The sequence below is a fragment of the Chaetodon auriga genome, chromosome 16 (genome assembly GCF_051107435.1).
Source record: "Chaetodon auriga isolate fChaAug3 chromosome 16, fChaAug3.hap1, whole genome shotgun sequence".
NCBI lineage: Eukaryota > Metazoa > Chordata > Actinopteri > Chaetodontiformes > Chaetodontidae > Chaetodon > Chaetodon auriga.
The window spans coordinates 10156754-10177578 of record NC_135089.1 but is presented as its reverse complement, the minus strand read 5'-3'; the positions used below and the strand labels follow the sequence as shown (position 1 = coordinate 10177578).

The window sequence follows — 20825 nt, the reverse complement described above, 5'->3', positions numbered from 1 at the left end:
TTGTTTTAACACTTTGCAGGCTTAGCATCGCACTTAAAAGCAAAACAGTCTCAGAGAAAATTAAAGATCCAGATGTGAAGACGTGTGCTTTTGGAGCCTCTGTAGTTCAGATCAATACATGCACGCAGTGCCTAAAAGGCTTTTCATGCTGATTAGAATACAAACTGTTCCTTTTGGTCAGGACAGCATAAGCTTCCAGTTCCTGCTTTCCTCTCATCCAATCCTTAAAGAAAGTGAGAGACAGACAGTGGAGGAGACTTCTGGTTTATTTACATTAGCTGGATGTGGTCTCCTGGTCTTCATTTCATTTGGTCCAGGAGCCACGCTATTAAAACTAATGAACACTTATTACCCCGAGTTGGATCTTGAGCTCCTTGCTAAACATCCCCTCTGTAGCTGTTTGTTTTACTTGTACCTGATTATTCAAACAGAGCAGTAAAACATGTGGCTGAGCCTTCGCCTCTGGTCTTTACAGGTTGTCTCATAAACAGTCTGATCTATGATATGTGATTGGACATGAGAGCCACAGTTTTTATGCTGCTTTTGGTTTTTATAGCAAACACGGGTGGTCTTCACTTTTCCCCGCTAATCGTCTTGGACTGAATCCAGTATTTTTTGAATGCATTTATTGTACAATCTGATCTCCTGTGTGTTGAGTCGTCGGGATACTGCGTCATCATTAGAGCAGCAGTTTTTGTGAAGACAACTCTCTCGGTGCATTTTCATGTCTCTTGTCTTGTTGGCGGGGACTCTGACAGATTTTCTTGCTCCGCTCTAATCAAGACATCTGCTCTGCAAATGTGAGAGCACATGGAGAGCACAGGATGCCTCAGAACTCAGCTGACACAGTTTCATGCATTGTGATGTTCAATGCTGTTGACAAATATAATGGCATGCTTTGGTCTCTTTTATATCCATGCAGATGTAGAAAATATGCATTTAAACATGTGCTGCGTGCACTATACATGCCTCTTTTGTCTAAGCTTACATTGCAGTTATTTATTTATCGAGATATGCAGCGCCCTTTGTTACAGTTGGCTAACTCTTGCACCTCGTGGCCTTTTGATCATGGTTTCACCAGGATTTGCTCACCTGATAACTTTATAATTGTTTGCTTATCGCCAGGTGTCTGACTGGAGATCACAGCGACAACTGACAGATAATTTCAGTTCGTGTGTGCATATGTCCATGTGCTTGTGTGTGTTTGTGTACACGGCCGCTTCAATGCGTTGCCGCAGATCCTCGGTGGCAGTGGAGAGTGTCGGTGAGTGACACATGGAAGTGTGTATCCTCTCTGAGACCTTTGTGCTGCATAAATCAGCCCCAACAGCTCGGGTATTGTTGAGGGAAGGAAAGAGCTCTTTCTTCTGACTCCTCTGCCGACGTCTTGTGGTTTTTAATATGATACGTGCATACGGAAAGCATGGTCAAATAAACAGAGTGTTAGGTTTCCCCCTTGTCTGTACCAATCCATCAAAAAGAGATGGAGCTCAACTTTCATCTCCTCCCTCTCGCACTTCTTCACCCTCACCAAACCCCTCCCACAGCCCCTGTCATCCCCAGTCGGAATTTCCCTGGAGTCAGAGTTCGCCATTTTTCTACTCGTTTTAACCTAATTAAATATTGTTACAAGGCATGCAACATAATGGCACCTTTGTTGGTGTAATGTAAGATAAAAGAAATGTGCACCTTTTGCAAGAAGGGGGCAGAGAAGGAGAGAAAAGGGGAGGAGAGAGTGAGCTCAGGCAGAATGGAGTGATAAGGCTGGAAATGAGAGGCAGATTGAGGGAAGGACTGACTGAAAGATAAAAAAAAAAAAAAAAAAACTTTCCTGTCTGCTTCTCTGCAAGCGACATTACCTCTGCACCCTTGAGGAGGAAGCATATGAGCCCTTTTCGCTGAAACCTTATATTGTGAAATTAAAAGGTAGAGCTTTGCGGGCTGCTATGTCTAGGTCAAAGCGATGGTTCTAACGCTCTTGTATTACATTTCATTTAACATGCTATCATTGTAAAAATCTGTAATTAGATATAGAACACAAGGCACCACACCTATAAATCTAGCACGATTATAAAGGCCTGTGTTGGCTTGATACTCGGACTCCACCTACGTCAGTGGCACAGCTGGCACTCTGTGACTGTGTGTGTGTGTGTGTGTGTGTGTGTGTGTGTGTGTGTGTGTGTGTGTGTGCTCACAGGTTATACACTATATCAGTCCCTGTTGTACTTAGTCATTCTACAGCTTTGCTCTAAAGAGTTTGGAGACCTCACAACAGCACGAAACCTTCTTTTACAGGCCTGCTTTCCTTGTTTGTACTGAAAATCATAGAACATACTGGCAAGTCAGCAAACAATGGAAAGAACAGATTAGAACATTACAGCATGACGTGACGACAAAATATTTAGGGCACGAATGGGCCTTGGGTGAAGTTGACTGCCGTGTAAAGTAACATAAAGAAACGGAGAGCGGGAGATACGCGAGCCAAGCGTTGAGAGGGAACATCGAGGACAGGCCTATGGAAAGAGTTTCAGGTCCTTGGAGTGTCTTAACTGCAGCTACTGGTGGAGGAAATACTGAATCCTCTCTGCAGGGGCCTTCCTCTGTTCTCTCCTGGAGAGAGGGTGCCTCCGAAGTGCCTGATAGCACACGTTTTTCTTGGACGCCTCACAAAGACTTTCCTCCTTCTCCCCACACATCTGAAGATGTATTTTTATCGCAGAACAGATGACAGGGGTAATCCTTTGGTGTCCTGCCACCCCCCCAACTGACCGTTCACTTCCTCTTTTTGTTTTGCTTTCCCTCGCGTTCTTTACCCCCTCGTATCAGCTAATCCCTGCCTGTATAGAAACGTCAATTAAGAAGCTTAGTTGATAGAAAACGAGACCATTTTGGATGCATTGAATGTGTGAAAATGCAGTGAAAAGGGGGGTTGTGACTGGCCCTCCAACCAAAGAAAAGAGGGAAATGGAGCCTTTTGGTGGGATTCATCTACCAAAGGAGAGTCTGTGTCGCCGGCGAGAGGCTGGGCACAAAAAATTCAGGCCAGAAATCTCCCATGCTTGGCTGGTTTTGTTACACAAGTGGAGGGATTCAGGGATTGGGGGATTTCGGACGTCACCGTCACACACTTTTGTAACTGTAGCATTGCTGACCTTAGCATTCCTACCTTTGTCTTAGATGCAGGAAAAATGGCAGCATCTCGCACAGCAACACACACAGTTTCTGATCTGCTTACTAAGATTAAACAGAAATGGCTTATGATGTAGCAACACGGTGTGATTAAGAACCATAGTATTATGGTTTTAAAGCCATCTACTTTTGTCTCATTGAGGAAATTTCTTTTCACAACGCTAGTGTAACCAGTTGAAGCCCTGAGGTTTCAAGCAGCTACTTGAAGAAATGTCATTATAGAAGGCATTTTGCTCTGAAGTGAAGAAAATTTGCAACAAAGTTAGGATTTCATTATATTCAGAATTACAATTTCTATGCATGCCCTCGGCCCTTAAGGCCATTTTTTAGTCAGTTGTTCTGTGTGTTTGCTTTCACTATCACACAAGCACACAACCAGCAGTGATTTTGCTTGGCTCTTTCCTTATCTTATCCCAAACTAGATTCATACTCGGCACCCTCTTTTTCAGCAGCACAAGTACATCTAATCCACCTTAAGTCGAGTGAGTGGCAGGCCGTTTCTGCTGTGAAGTTTGAGATTCGGCTGGGGGTGAAAGAAATGCTCTCTGTGTACAAAACATAAACGAGATGTGCTTTGGAACAGACTTCGTGCTGTGCTGCTGGGACAGGAGAGGGGGGGCGGGGGAGGGGGGTAATTGCCACATTAAGGGGAAGGAATTCAAAATAAATTTAATCTCCCAATCCCTTTCACCCCCCAAGAGGTTTACAGTGAGCATGCTCTGTCTTGTTATGACACACAAGGAGAGTACAGAGAGGGTGAAATGGAGACGGCAAGAAAGAGGGCGAGGTTCTGATCGAGGTAACCGACTGGCTCCCGACCAGGTTGAACTTGTGTGGGAAGGTTCATGCAGAACGGGCAACGTTGTATGCAAAAGCTGAGTAGCCATCTCTGAGTTGCTCACGCCGTGTTTGTGTATGTGTAAAGTAGCACTAATGACCTCTGTGGCCAAAGCCACATTTGCATTTACTCTTCTCTGCCGGTGCCTTTCCCACAGTGCCTCGCTCTGTAGCTGAACAGTGTCATCAAGACCCAGCAGCATGTCTGCACCCTAACCAAACACACTACACCAGCTAATTGCACAGACTGGCACATCTTCAAGAGAAGGAAGGAGAAGTGGAGGGAGTGTGGACGTCATTAAAATCAGCTGCTAATGTGTTTGGTCGGACTTTAAACTTGCCAATTCTGGGGTCACGACAGAGCATGATTGAAAACCAGACGTTTAGCTTACCGAAAGCTTTCTTAAGCACAAATTCTCCCTTGTGATGTCTTTCCGTCCCATTTTTCCATCAACTGGGTTCTTGCTGAATAAGCATTTGCTGTCTTGGAAGTCACTCCGTCCTGCTCTTTTTCTGGAAATAACTCCAGGTGAGTGGATCGCCCAAAGCCGCGGTGAGGCTGTGTCAGCTCGCGAGCTGCAGGAGCAGGGTGAAAGGCCCGCTGGATTCTACTGTATGTCATCGTGTGGTTTGGGCTCTCACTAGGACATATGGTGTGGTGTATTTTTTTATAATGTAATCATTCCTCCTCCTGCAACAACACCGTTAAAACTTTCTGCATGCTGGGGGAAGAATTCAGTCAAGAGCCCTGCTGACCCAGACACAGCAGAGCATAAACAATGGAGCTAGGGCCTTGGCAACACACATAGCGCACATGGACACACAACAGCACACACTTTGCCCCGTGCAACTTTTGTTTCTGCCCAAAAAGCTGCTCCAGTTCCTTCAAAACCGTCCAGCGTAGCCCGGGTGTTGCCATCTTTTTCACCTCTCCGTTTTTAGAAATGAGATCAAATGTAGGTGATTGGTGCGTGCGTGTGGGCCCCTTTGGGTGGTTTTATTAGCGTGGTGTGTTTACTTGACCAAATGTAACCTGTAGTATTCTGAGATGAGTCATCTTCCGCTGTCAAGGAGGGACCACAAGGTCAGCTGGAGTTCTTACCTTCAGGAGCAGTTTAAGTGACACTGATTTGCTTCTCAGGTAGTAAAGGTAATTAAGATGGTTGCACAAGCCTATAATTATGGCCTCTCCCTGTGCGTCACTCATGTATATCCTCTCTTTCTACAGTCATTATCAGCTGTAAAAATCTATCTATTGTATATAATTGAAAACCTGCTCTCCCTATTGCACTTAAGATATTGTTTGTTTCCGGTGTTGGTGCTGACAAAGTGTCTCAGACAGCAAAAGAGGAAGAAAGACTCCTCACATCTCGCCTGCTTTAACGTTTAATTATCAGCCTCTCTGTATGAAAAACGCTTCCGGTAGAAATGCCGCCGTGCCGCAGGAGGATTGGCAGCATGATTGAATGGGATTGTCTTTGCTCCCCCTCGAGCTCATTGGGGAAACACCGGCCTTCGGGGTTTCAGGGTGCTGACAGGCTCATTCGGCGTGATGGGGTGCCCCGTGCACGAACATGCTATCCCCTCGGCTGCCGGGCGAACACTGCGCTCTGTGTTGATGGGCACGACGGGCACTCAGATCACGTTTCCAGCAGAAGCAGGAAGTGAGAATTGGAGGGTTCCTGTTACCAGGCCCCTTCTTTCCTCCCGGTCCTACACAGAGCCAAACTCAAACCATGTGTGCTCTCGCCCCTTGGACCTCCGCATACAGCCGGCCCGGCTGGCTGGTTGGCAAGTGCTCTGGTCGTCTGAACAACATGTGATCTCAGGAAACATTCAGCCCCTCCCTCCTGCCATTGTTATTTGAATCCCTCCTCTGTATAACTCCACTGGGGTCTCTTGGGGAAAAGCGGTAAGTGATTCCTCTCTGTGTCCGGTCTCCAAAGACACAGCCCTCCCCCTCGGAGCTTTCATTCAAGGTTAGGCACACGATGGATGTGATTGGGGAAGTACAGTAGTCTGTCTCTGGGGCCAGAGGTCATTTCCTGATACTCAAGCTGCCACTGGTTAACAAGGAGCAGATTAAGAAAAATGGCTTAAACTCACAATGACAATGGAGGAAGTAAACCACTGATAGTTACAAAGCAATTCCTTCAACTGACCAGTATTTGTGACTAGTATTGAGCTGATGCAATAAAATATGATTTATTGCTTTTTTGATGCCTCCAAGCTAAAGAGGCCTTTTAGCTCCTGCAATATCTCTTAACTTCCCTTTAAAACGCAACACTCCCTTAATATGCACTTATGTAATACACACTTGTGTAATGAACATACACTATAAAAACACCTCACAGACATTAGGTTGTGCACTGGAGCTTCCTCTGAGCATCGCTATATGAAGTGTGTGTAGTTTCATCAAAGTCACAATACGTAAGTCATTGGTGGCGTGTTCTGGCATGGGAATACCCTTGAGATGAGGTATTTATGTTGATGGAAAGTGAGGGTGTATGAGGCTGATTAGGTGAAATACCCATCTCTGCTCTCAATCCTTCCACCTCGAAATGGCTGTTTACAGAAAACACTGGCTGATGAAGGGATAATCTGTCAAAAATATACGTGCCACTTCTTTCTTTCTTCACTTTCTTTACTGACTTTTCTGGTTCTTACCTTTTCAAGGCAGAAAAAGCTCATTTAACCCCGGCATGGTGGAGAGTATGCATGCAAAAGAAAGTGCATGTTAAAAAAACGGCCAAAAATACTTGCTCTAACACGGAGCTCCTGCAGCCGCTGTCAAGCCTTTTGTGAGGCATTGTTCAGGCATTGCTCCTGGCTCGTTCCTCTCCTCTGTCTCATGTGAAAGTCACCCCCGACCCACCTCCCATCACCCTTTTTTTTTCTACATTGTATGGACACCTGTGGGCTGCCATTTCCACGGGAAGGGGGGGGGGGGGGGGCAGGAGGTGTGGCAGCATTGCCAGCTTTTAATCGAGACGCGTTGACTAATCGCCCAAGGATTAGCCTCTTAGACAAGGCCTCTTTCATTCTGACACTCCGTATACCGCAAAGACTCTGCGTGGAGATGGAGAGGGCGGGGGAGAGTAAATTTTTGGGGGACTGGGGCGTAGGGGGAGGGAGTACAGATGGCATACTGTACCTGGATGTGCTTTGTTTGATCATGCCTGAGCCCTCTGCATGTACACACACACACACATACACACACATATCCTGAGGCTGGATCTTTCCCCAAGTTCTCTAACTGGAGACAGCTCTGCATATTTCTCACAGCAGTCACATACTGTGATTCCAACAGCAGCGAAATGAAGGAATACGTTTGCAGCAGCCTGCCCTCGTGTTGTGCATTACAGCTACAAAGAAACAAGAAAAAAAAAGAAGAAGCAGTGCTCAATTGATGCTGAGCAGCCGAACCATTGTCTCATCTCACTATAGGCCTCTGCAACAGTCTGCTCCCCATACTGAATGAAGATGACATGTTTTTGGGAACCTTGCCCTTTCTTCAGCCCACATACAAACAAACACGCACACGTGTGCGCTCGTGCACAGACACGCTCTGAGTGAGATTGAGTTTAGCATGTCGTGAATGGTTTGTGTATGTGTGTTTGGGAGTGGGCTGTGGACCTGTATATTGTTGTATTTAAATGAAGCGGAGAGACACCATCGGGGCTTTGTGGCGTAGCTCGAACCTGATGTTGCCCAGATCCCTCTGCTGTATATTCTAGGGTTTGATGAGGTCATTCGTAACACACAGTACAAACACGCACATATGCAGCACACGCACATACAATTACAGGCAAAGAGATAAGGTAGAGAGCGTTGCACGAGGCTAGGTTTTGGGCTAGTGCTACATGGTGTATGCGTTTATAATCTGTCCACTCTACAGGTGTTTTTTCATCACTGGGCTGGAGAGGAAGATGTGCAGAAGAGGTTTTGTTGAAACGATAGGTTCCCATGTTCTCATAGCACCTGTCACAGTTATTACATCCTCACCTGATCCTCACCAGTTATTTGTTGCACCGCCTATTTCTGCCAAGGCATATTGGGCCTGAATGGAAAATTAGAGGTCGTTAGGTCGTAGACGGAAACGCACATTTCTGTAAATTTGGTCAAAATTTGGACAACATGTGTATGGAAACCTTGGTCGTGTTAGAAATGAAAAGAAAAAAGAGATTGGTTGACTTACCTCTCAGCTCATGTGAGACTATATTTAAGGTATAAGTGTGTTATTAAACTCTTTGGCTTTTACTATCATAGTGGCAGAAAATGAACAGAAAACAACAAATCATTAATTGCAATTATTTGTATGACAATTTATTGTCAATTAAAATGAACCTATGAGCATTATTGTTTTAAAAGAGTACTTCACCTGAAAAAAAACAGATTTTTACCCGACATTGCCTCGAGTGACATCACCAGAGGCATCTCGTCAGACTGTGTGGAGCTCCTTCTGGAGCCATAAAAGGCTTTATACACTCCTCAAAACATTTAAATAGATCTGATATGCGGAGTTCCCCTCTAAGAAAGACTGGACAAAATGTGCAGTTATCTTTTAAGGAAGAAAGAGATGACACCCAAGACCCATTAGAAATACAGAGTTAAATTTCCAGTGAATAGGGTGTGTGTCTTTGCTCAGTTGCTGCCATGACTTTCTACAGGCTCTGCAAATGACTGTTTCCAACTACTTACTGCTTACTTCATGTCATTAAACAGCATGCTGCAATCTGTAATTTTCAAGAAAAGTCATGTTCAAGGTCATTGTCAGAGACCGCACTGATAATCTAGATAATCTGCTTTTAGAGCCTAATAGAACCGAGGCCTGTAAGGTGTGACATGCTGTTTTTCTGGATTCTCCATTTGCACAGTTTGTCTCTAAAGCCTGTGAGTTTCAGGTTTCACACACCTATCAGAGTAACCTGCTACACACTAAGCTCTCTCTGAATGGGACATGGTGCCGAGCAAGCACAGGCCCAAGAGAACCTTGTAACATGACAAAGGAGGGCAAACACCACAGTGACTCTTCTCAAAGGCTTCTGTTGGGGTAGCACGTTCCAGAGGTCCTCCATTGTTCCCTCGATTAACTCGGCCTGAAGTGTCTGTTTGTACTGAGCGGCCCTAAACCAGCAGGCTGGGATCTTCAGAAGCTTCTCTTGTGTCTGATTTGTCATGGTGACAGCTTCTGCAAAGGTCACGCATGTGTGGCAGGCGGGCTGAGCTCAGGTGTTGCATGTTTGCTCAGAGGTCTTGTGTGTTCTTTCAACCGTGGACGCTCTCAAGTTGCCCTGGCTCAAGCAAACATAGATGAAGAACGGTGCAAGAGGAAGACATTAAATATCAGGCTCGTTGAATTGTAATCTGCTCCACCTGAAACTAGATTAGAGAGTTCCTTTTCCTTTGTTGAATCGCACCGTTCCAGTTCTCAGAATCCGTTTCTTTCGTGCTGTGTTTGCTCTGGAGTACATACTGTGGCCTGTTGTTTGTCTAGTCACAGGAGCAGCCTGGAAGCGGCTGCCAACCTGGCTCTGTTGTTTCACTAAGCTGGTGAGGAGAATGATAACAAAGGAAATAAATTAAATAGCACTAAAGCATTTGCGGTCGGGGAGATAGAAAAGTGAGACATATTTTACAGCAAATGGGAGGGGCAAGGTAGAAGCTGAGGCTGCAGGATATGAATAGGTGTGTGTGTTTATATATGTGTGTGTCTGTGTGTTAAAAGGCTGTGTTTACGAAGCACAGAGCTGGGAACTAAGTGTTCGGCCCTCCAGGTGTGTGTGCCGGTGGTTGTCAGGGCTTGCGAGGCCCGCTGCGGAGGTGGCTACGTGACAGCGGTAATGATAGGTTGTGGCAGGTGAAGACATGAGTGTGTATGTGTGTGTGTGTGTGTGTTGCTGCAGGCAAGTGTTAGCTTGGCTCCTCATGACATACACATACACACACCCACAAGGCCGTGCACACAGTCAACAATGTACCTTATATCAGACCTCACATCCCACGCTGTGAGAGCAATTAGACGCATGACATCAGGACGAGTGAGCACTTGCCAAATGAAGCCGGGGTGGGTGGGGGGGCAAGTTCTACAAGTCTGGGGTCAGATAATCTTCAACCAACCTGCTGCCTTCTAAAATGCAGGCTCGTAAATCAGGTGACAGTGGGTTCAGGTTCAGGTTGAGCTGTTGTCTGGCAGAGAGGGTCAAGTGCCTCTGCCTGTCTGATTGTCTCTGACCTGCTGACTTAAAAAGATTATCTGTGTTTTAGCTCTTTTACACCAAGTGTGGATGGTTCAGTCATGCATTTACCATGTACAGTCAGCGTTTAGCCTTTACGTGCTCGTGCAAACGAGAACGATTCCACCATGTGCATGCGTATACCAAGACTTCCTGAAAAAGTGCGCCTCTGTCTTCTGAGCAGTTTGTGGTTTGTACAGTCTGACACTTAAAACACACCAACTGCATCAAACAAACCCAAAACATTAATTTGAAGACGATTTCTGTTGTTTAACCAGGTTTAAAGACCACAAGAAACCTGAACAAGTCCATAGTTGAAGCCTCTTAACTACCACAAAGGCTGCTAAAATTCTGTACAATAAACAAGTAGCTTGTGCATCCGAATAACCTCTGCTTTCAAGCTCTGTTTTAAACTTACATTTGTTTCCGAAGAATTTAGTTTCATATCCCAATGTATTTTTAGAAATAATACTTAGGATAACAGATTTTGTGGACTTCATTTCCTCACGGCTGAAGCGTCTGAGATCACCTCCTGCAGCAGCTTTCAGATCAGCCCTTACATGCTCTTAGACACTGACGGCACATGAGCTCAGCTCTGCAAATGTTTAAATTAGTTTCTCGTTTTATGACAAGCACATACCTGGAGCTCATTAAATGGGATCTTCGACACATACCCTCTCCTGTCATTTACTGTAATGTGCAATGATAATAGTGTTGCTTGACAAAGATGCTCGTTGTTGTGGCTTGCAGCGAGGCCTTGCATCTCGGGGAAATAGAACTTGCTGCGGCTAGCCGCTCCACACAATAAAGCTCTCAGGAGGACCTTTTCAGCGCCGGGGCGTTCCACAGTGGTCTCACCGCTCCGGCCGCATCCGTTTGCCCGGTTCTGCGTTGCTCTGTTTTATGATACCGCGGTGTTTGAAAACACACACAGAAAAGAAGACAGAGAGGAGGCGAGACAACAGGCAAGCTATTGTCTCGTCTTACATGTGATGGACTCACGACGACTCACGTCTGCACGTCTGATCTGAAAGTATGAGATGTGGTTTTGTGTAGGACGGTTGAGTTGCAGCCACTTTACGGCAAGATGACTCTTTAACCTGTCAGCTACCATTTAGCCTCTTGAAAGTAAGGCATATAAGAGTAATGACGCAGGAGACAAATAACTTTTAGAGAGTCCCCTGTCATTCTGAAAATGGCAGCTTGCCACATACTTTGCTCAGAAGCAAAGTAATAAAACTTTGGTCCGTGACAGACGAACAGTGGGCAACCACTCGTTTGGTTTGGTAGCTTTTGTCCACAAAGATCAGACGCTATTGTCAGGTGCATCTGTATAAGTCCTTGCGAGATTATGTTTTTTTTTTATTAAATTTTATATTCTGAATTGAACTCTAATGGGGCCGAGTTCAAAGAAGTGAAGAGGATATTTCCTGCTGTCTCGGAGCTTAGCGCGAGTTCAAAGCCTTCCAACTGTTGACAGCAGCTGGTCCTCTCAGGAGCTCTGACTTTGTCAATCCCCAACAGTACAACACTATACATGCCCCCATGCACTGTAGTAGAAAGCTGTATGATTTAGACAGTATTAAGCTGTCTGGAGAGATATCAAAGCTCCCCTCTTCCAACCCTGACTCTTGTTGTTTCTCTTCAGTTGGTTTCTTTTCCAGTCCCAGAGACGGCAGTGCCCAGAGGCAGTGTCAGTGCTTATATTTGTGATTTATTTGGCAGAGGAACAATGGCTTAGTTTAGGCAGTGCATTCCTGATTATTGACACACTGTGGTATGGAGAGGGATTAGTGAGCGCCTTGGCTTTCTGATTCTTCTGCGTTGGCTCGTGAGCAACACCTGGGTGTATCCATGACAACAGGCATCACAATGAACAGTGATTTCGCCACCAACCGGTTCGACAGAGAGTCCGCGGCAATGCTTGTGCAAGGAGGGTCACTTAAGAGAGGACAGGTGGGAAATATTTGCTTGACGTTGCTAAATGCGACACAAAGTGAGTCCTCACACAAGCTGCCGTCATATTTAAATTTTTTCTACTCTTAATTAAAAATGGTAACGTTTTTCTGTGCGAGTTTCGATCCAGCATGTGCAGTAGAAATAGTTTTATAGGGTGGAGATGGTTTCTGCAACAGGAGCAGGTCCCATTCTGACCGCCCTGATTACTTGTGTCCGGCTAGCCCACATGTGGTCTGTGGTGAGATGGCCTGATAGCTGGGACTGAGGCAGCATTGTTAGACAACTTGCTGAGGGTCTCCTAATGACCTGCTCCTCAATCTTATCAGCAGGAGCCCACAGGACCCATATCAAGCATCCTGGTAAAGACTTCCACTGACATCATGGCCTCTGCATTTGAGAACCTGCTACCTGGTTTCACGAGGACGCGTTAAGAATATGAAACCACATATGGTCACACACACTCATATGTAAATATGTCCTTTGAAGGAACATATGTCAAAACATAACTGTGACTCTTAAATCTGACAACTGTGGTGCTGAATTGAAAACCAGGATGCAAGACTAAACTTCTTTTCACACTGGACAAAGACCCATGAACATCTGGCTTTTGTCCTCTGTGGGAGAAGTTACAGTCGGCATTCACTCCCAGGTCAGGTGACTCTGCCGTAGTCATGAGTATTTATTGAGTCCAGCTCTGATTGGCAGTGATGGACACATGACAACCGTTCCAGAGCGATGCTGCAACGTATGTTGAAGTTATAGCCGGGAAATGGTGTAAAATGGTATCACAGAAGGTGGTTTTGGAGGCCATACCAAGTGTCAACTCAGGCTCATCTCGTTGTTGAATTGAATGACGCAGGTTTCAGTGTTTGTTTTTTCACACGATTTAAATTGTTTGTTTGAAATTCAGTGAACCTTGCTTGTATAAATTCAATCCTGGAATTTTCTAGTAATATTTTGGCATGCAAATTTTCATTGACTAGTGCAGACCATTGAGCGTGGTTGATTTTTCATTTTTATTTTACATTATTTTACACCATGCACCAGATATATCAGCAGGCAGTGCAGATAATCTACGGATTTGGCAAACTGGGTCATAAAAATTGATTTTGATTAATTGCTGATGGGTCAGTAATGAGAAAAATATCAATTACATTACCATTATTAGTGTGTCTCTCCATTAAGAGAGACACTGTGCCTAGTTATGCACGAGGCACAGCAGCCTATCACTTATTTAACATTCCTGCTGCAATCTAATGGATCTAATGTAATTACCGTTCTGTGAGTCACACACACAGTCAAGGTTCATCCAGTGAAATTGTTTGGAATAAATCAGAACTGCCAGAAAAAGTTAACTAAAGACCCTAAAAGTTAAAGAGCTTCCTCTGTCCCGGCAAGTTTATCACTCCAGTTTTCAGCTTTGCTGCTTAAATGTCCCAAGATATTTGCTGCACTGACATTACTGCATGTGTGGAAACATGTAAAATGACTGTGAGCAGCCTCTCTAATCATTGAAGTAAATCATTAAAGAAAACACTCATATATCAAAACAGCACACAATAAAGAAATCACCTGGAAAGCTCGCGCTGCTCCACATAATTTGAAAGGCAGCATAGCCTACAGGGACTGATAGACGTGGAGTGAAATGTCCATGTGGGTGCGGGTCTCTAAATCGGAGAAAATAATTTGTTCGTGTGGGTGGCGGGCGGATGATTAATGTGTACATGCGGCTTCGGATGACATCAGAGCCGATCGGCACATCACCACAGCTTGCAGTTCAGAATGTGGGAAACAAACGCTTTGAAGCTCTGGAGGAGCAGCTGCAGCCGTGGCATGTTCACATTCTCCTGACAGCGTGTCTGCTCAGTGTTTAAGCTTCATTGCGGGCCTCAGAATTGGTTAATTGCTTGTACTTCATTTGTGTGGCTCGTGTATCGTCTCCTGCGTGGAAGACAAACCTTAATGATAAGGCATGTAGGTCATTTGACTGCCCCGTCGTGTGCAGTCAGAGGAGATATTGTTTGGCAGGCCAGACAGCTGACAAATATGGCAAGTGGGGGAAAACCCATCAGCTTGGAGCCAATTAGTCGCATGTTTCAAGCCCACTCACTGTTAGCTCACCTGGTGTGCGTAGATAATTTCTAATGATGTTTTTACAGATTAGTATTTAACTACTTTTCAACCTCCTTTGGTACCTTTTTCTACAAGAGTACCAAGCATTGGTACAGAAGTCCCTTTCCCATGAGCCTCCATTAAACATGATGGCTTTTTATCGCAAGGAGAACCTGCACAGGTAAAACCTCAGGTCATTACATGACCAATGACAAGTCTATAGTCATGTCCGTCATAAAAATCATCTACCTGCTTAGGTTATGAGTGGAAAGTGGAAATTCCACGCACTGCTCTCATTGGTCTGTCACAGGCAGCAGCAGCAACAACAAAAGAAACTCTAAACTATATGAAAATAGACAAATGGGAGGAACAGCGAAAAGGGTCACATGAGAGTAAGCGTGGGTAGCTGCTGAAAATAGAGTCTAATGACAGAAAGAAAAACAAACACCGAATGTTCTTCCTGATAGCTGAGATGTCAAGGAGACTTAATGTAATTGGAAATGAGGGCTGAGCGCAGTGCAGTGGAACCGGACCTGGCCTGTTCAGGAGCCCTCTCACTCATAACAAGTGGTTTTGTTTGGCACTGTCCCTTTGTTGACACTGTCGGGTTCTCATGCCTATTAGGTTGCTGTCGACAAACGGGCACGGTGATGACATGCCCCGCACAATGCCATTGGCGGGCACAGTGTCAAATTATCACCTGCTTGCTTCGCTGGAATGGTTCTCCACCTCCACCCTTCCACTGGAAAGGTTTTTGCATTGCAGTGACACAGTATCAATACGTGACATACCTGCACTGTTTGGCTGTTAGGTCACTGTGACATCACGATACACACCTGCCACATTTTCTCATGTGAAAAGCCTTTATTTCCTTTCTGCTCTCGTCCTGGGTGTGTAGCTGGTGCATTAGCCGTGTCAGGCTGATGAGGAAGTCTTTTTTTTTTTTTTTTTTTTTTCCTGATGGCTCATCCCCGTGTGGGCACTTGGGCACTGGCCCTTGTGGAAACAAAATTCCCCTGCCAGTAATGAAGAGCGTTGCAGGCTTTAACTGCGATCTTATGGTGTAAGGCAGCGTGGGAAGTTTGGTGAACTTCCTGACCCCACGCACCACCGCAGCACATTGACCCTCATCACGTGACAAAGGAATGCTCCCCAGCTTTTGTTTTAACATCCACGGCACTCATGCAGTTGAGAGCAATTTTGCATACTATAGAATGATCACCAGCTTGGCATTTTACCTCCCCTTTCTCCTCCAGTGTTATTCCCAAACAGGATTTGCAGGCAGCTCTCTCCTGCATCTTTTAAATCACTTCAAACGCTACTGAAGCCTTTTTCACCCAAAGCGGGCGCCCAGTCTAATGGCATCATTTGGGCCTGCTCACATCCAGAGAACCCCTTTTTTTTTTTTTTCTACGCTTAAGTTTTTGTGAACAGGGGAAGACAAAAGGCCGGCCCAGTGAAGCGCATCTCTGCTGGCGGGCTGAATAGAGGGGCCCCTTTCATGGCTGTTTATGAGCACCCCTCTTCAAAAACACACATACAAATCACATCCAGTTCTCCCAATGGCTCCTCTGATACCAGGATGATGGCAGGGAGGGAAGGGGAGGGAGCTGGAAGCTTGTGGTGCCTCTCTCTCTTTTCATATGTTCCAATTGATTGATTTCCACCCAGGGTCACCCCTGCTTTGCTATCGGATCCATCCGCTTGTTTTCATGGGCTGAATCGCATGTTACATAAGAGCGAGTCGGGCATCTCCACTGAAAACATCATTAAAATGTTTGAGATAGCAGATGCGGGACAGAAGGCAGGAAAAAGGCACCGTTATTAAACTGTCTTTTGGGTTTCATAATGTAGTTTACAATTGATGGGGAAAACGTCCATCGTGACACACTGCGACCCTGTGGTGTGTGTGAAAAGTAGAAATTGCTAAGTATTAATGGTAGGTGTAACATATTTTCATGAGCGAGTGATTGGCAGCTATTTTAATTTCAATTTTCAGGAAATAATACTGTTTTGTGGTTCAGGCTTTTCAAATGTGGAGATCTGCTGCTTTTCCTTCTTTTGCATTCTAGCAAATTGAAAAGTTTAAGGTTTAGGATTGTTAGTAAGAAGAAAGCACCTTAGGTTGTAAAGAATGAAACATTTTCAGTGTTTTCTCATGTTGCACAGACAGAATAACTCATCGATTCATTAAAAAAATCAAATAAAATAGAATAAAAAAATCAGCAGATTAAACTTATGAAAATAATTGTTAGTTGCTGCATACATCTACTGATTACTGTTTCTATGAATTCATTTATCATTTAGTGTAGAAATTGTCACAATTTCCTGGTGAAAAACACCAGATCATCACAGTTTAGAAGCTATAGTAAAATGTACCAAATATTTTGTATTTGGGGGTAAAAATGTGACTGAAACAATGAATCTGTTATCAGAGCAGATGCTGATTAATTTTCTGTTGATCAAATAATCATTTCAGAAGGTCCAGAGGAGAAAGACACTGTACTCCTGCTTATAAACAATGCCCCATTACTCACTCCTCAACCTCTCCAAATTAATTTTTGATTTAAAAAAAATAAGAAAATAAGGCTGATGCACAGAAGGTGCAGAAGAGATCCCACACAGACATGTTGCCCTAAGAAACAACTGAGGGAAGGAGAGGTGCTGATGGGGCTGCAGCAATAATGTACGTATATTATGTGTATTGTTTTTGTTTTTTGTTGTTGTAGTTTTTGTCCCGTTGAACCTCTCCCCTCCCTGCCACCTGCATCGTGTTTTAATTATTGCGAGCAGTGTAAGCTTTCCAGATGACTTCCTGTAATATTTAGTGCCGTATCCTGTGGTTAATAGTCTGCAGGCCTATTGATCTGCTGTGGCAGGAAAGCTTGGACCGGATTCAGAAATCCTCTCTAGCATGAACAAAATACACTTCAAATGCAGCTTTCAACCAGCGGCACTTCAAAAATCAGTTTCTGTAGAGTGATGGCCCTGTGCTGTCAGTGTGCTGACGGCTAAAATAGCCGACATCTCATTTGTTTGCTGGCAAAAAGTCCTGTGAGGTCCTGTCAAGATGAAAGTCTTCAACCCTGTATTAAATGCTCACTGTAACTATGTGTTTTTATTGGTTAAATTACATGTCCATTGTGTGCACAAACTGAGAGTCGCATTGAGAAAATATTGTGGATCTTGCATAAAGATCATGATGTAAAATTAAATTAGTTAATCAGCTGCTCCCAGAATTCCCCCCAACAATGTAATTACAAGAAAATATTTGAAATAATTGTGGTAATGAAGATATTTCCATTACTTTCCACAATTGTTTTGACGTTTCCTCTGACTACGGGACTTAATTTTCGTCTCTGTATTAATGTGCACATGTTCATGCTTCCAGGAGAGAGAGAGAGAGAGAGAGAGAGAGAGAGAGAGAGAGAGAACAAGCATTTATTCTCAAGCAAACTTGTGGATGCATGCTTCTTTTCCTTGGGCCATATCTGAGGGTCAGAGAGCTGACAGCCTCGGAACAAATTGCAAGTCATCCCGCCATGAAGTAGATCTTCTTATAACTACCTTTTCCGCTCTGTGTCATATCTTGTTCAACAGGTAGGGTTTGATGGACAGCAGGAATGCAGGCTGAGGGATTTGTTTTGTAATGGCAGTCCATTCTTTGGGTGTTCTTAAGTAAACAGAGCGGCGCTATGTCCTGTTTTTTACGGGTTTCACACGTCACTGTTCAAACTCTCAAACAGGCTGGTCCCCAAGAGTACATGGAAGAGAGCAAACACTGCTCTAATACTTCACCACTCTGACCTTCTGCTAACTTGATACACACACAGACAAACACGCACACACCTTTGACGAACGCGCTCCAAAAGGATGTGTGAAATGTGTCTGTTAATCTTAGATTTTCGCGGTTTATTTGTTGTGCACCTGAATGAAATACAGCAACAAAGACACGGATAATGTAGATGTAAACCAAACCCAGCTTTTGTCTCCTTTGAAAGTGCTTTAACTTCAAAATTCCAGAAGTGTGGATCCACCCGGTGTTACCAACACAGTTCAGCTCAGTTTTGGCCTTAGTGTACAACTTTTAAGTTTTTTACAGTATTCAAAAATGCAAAAGTCTGTCAAATTGTACTTAATGAATGACTTTCCATTGACTGCACGTCCGGAAATAGCATTGTTTTTAATGCAGCGTGGGTCTCATAAATATGGGTGCTAAACTGTATGTCATACTGTATTTGAGCAGCATATGAGTTCCCCATTTCAGGCTCAGCGTGCCGTCCTAATTGAGTGCTACTTTAATGTGTGTGGGTCAAATGTACGGAAAATCAGTGGGAATTCTGTGGGAAAGTTTAAAAAGCTCATAAAATGATGGATTTTCAAGTGCTCCCTGAATTCCAACAAAGAGCACTGAAACAGTGCAATGTCTATTTTTATTAATGGCGTGGAAAAATATAGAGGAAACGTGTAGTGCTCCCCGGCCGGTGCACACGACCGTGCGTCTCGGGCTGATTTAGTTTATGTAAGCATGTGTGAAGGAGTTAGGTGCGTATGTGTCTGGACTTGTTTGTGTCACTGCAGCGTGCCTTTACAGTACTGCCAAGCTCCCTGCCATGTCGTCCTTTTATACAAACATAAAGGAACCAAACAACACCCACGGCTTCAATGGATCCCTCTGAGATACTCTCTCTACTGTTCTTTTCTTTTTTTCCGCTTGTTTTAAATCTGTCTCCGATATATGAGGCATTCCTTTGTGGTTGTGTAACATGATTTGAGGCGAACGCAGAGAGGGCGAATGAGAAAGAGAGAAGGATGCAGGTTTGTCTTGCCGGGTTTCATGTCCTACTGTGCGCTCATATTTCTCAGCCCGCTTCACAGTTGTGGCTTATCGTTGGCCTCCTCAGCTCTTTCCGTCATGCGTGGCCTACCTTAATCTCTCCTGTGTACTGTAAACCGCCCCTAATAACCCTGAACACGATTAAAGCAAACATCTTAATAACGGCCTGCCTCATTATCAACTCACACTGGGAAAATGAGTGGTTCAACCTCACCTCTGGAATCGCACATATGTGGCTCAGAAATAAGCCGGAGAACAAGACAACCTGTTTATTTGGTATCTCTAAAAAAAAAGAAAAAAAAAAAAGATAAAAACAAGCATAAGCCTGTTAGCGTGTCTGATGTTCTCATTTTACAAATGAACGTAACTGACAAGATTTGGGGGTTTTTGCATGTAATAATGGTTACTGATGGAGTATAATTTTCTGCTGTTTATGAAGAGCAAGAAGAGTTGAGAGTGAGGTGCAGGACTGAATGTAGGGTGCTGCTCTAGAGGGTGCTGTTTACTGAGGAAATGTGCTTTCCTCTCCCTTAATCCCAGCTGCTCTCACCAAATATTATGCTTTTTGCTTTCTAGAAAACACACAGTTTAAAAAAACAAAACAAAACATCCTAATGGTTGAAAAAAGGGCTAAAATTGTCTTAGTAGATATTTTCCTTATTTGGTGCAGATCAGATTGAACTCCTGAGGGCGGAAATGAGACAAATAATATCAAAAATACTTTCTCAAAACATTTTACTGTCTCTGAAGGAATGTGTGGTATTGTGTCACGAGGCTTCTTCGGCATGACATTAGGCCATTGTACTCCTCGTGTGTGTGTGTGTGTGTGTGTGTGTGTCACACACAGACACAGACACAGACATACAAAAGCCCACGATGTTTACACAAGTTCACGCAGCCAACAAGGGCAGATGATGAGCCGTCAGTCAGACCTCCAGCGGCACAACGGAGACGCTGGGAATGCGTCCGCGGCGATGGTTACACCTGTGCTGTCTGTGGTTATCCTGCGGCGGTATGTCAGGCTGTAATCCTTAGCATCGCCTGTGTTTATGCTTGTGTTTTAGTTACAGTACTGACACTAGCATGCTTTGGAGCTTAGATGGGACTTCTGCTTCACTTACTCCTCAGCCTGGCCCAGGGGCATCCTCCCCGGCCTGCCACACACAGGCTCATCTCCGGCATGTTGGGATACTGTAAACAAACACGGTAGCTTTCTGCATGTGTCACGCTTCCTTTTATTCACTTTATTAACCTACAGTCATAGAAACTCAAGTAAAAGGCTTTACTTCTTGTTTTTCTTTATCTCAAACAAGTCTGTGTTCTGTTTAAAGTCGTTATGTAAAAAGTGCTGTAATTTGTCCTCAAGCTCTGTTCTAAATTTAGAAAGTGCGCAGCCATATTTTTCTGTTGATTTGGACTCGGAGCGCCATAATAGGATCATTTACAGGGAACATTAAATTGCGGTTGTTTCCTTATGTACTCGGAGTATTTGAGGAGGTCTTTTTTTTGTTGTTTTATATGGTTTGTATTTCGTCATTGAGTGACGCGGGCTGCACCACTGAGGTCATGAATGGAGAGGAGAAAGTTCCAGTGCCAGTGGCTGAACTCACTTTTTATTTTAGCAAATATGCTAAATTTAGAGCTCAGCCGCGGCC

The 20825-nt window shown here is 44.4% G+C and overlaps 1 long non-coding RNA gene across 1 annotated transcript in view; it reads left to right on the top strand.

Annotated features, from left to right (window-relative positions):
* LOC143334677 (uncharacterized) overlaps nt 1-20825 on the top strand; it is a 51697-nt gene that overhangs the window by 13812 nt on the left and 17060 nt on the right. The window lies entirely within an intron of this gene.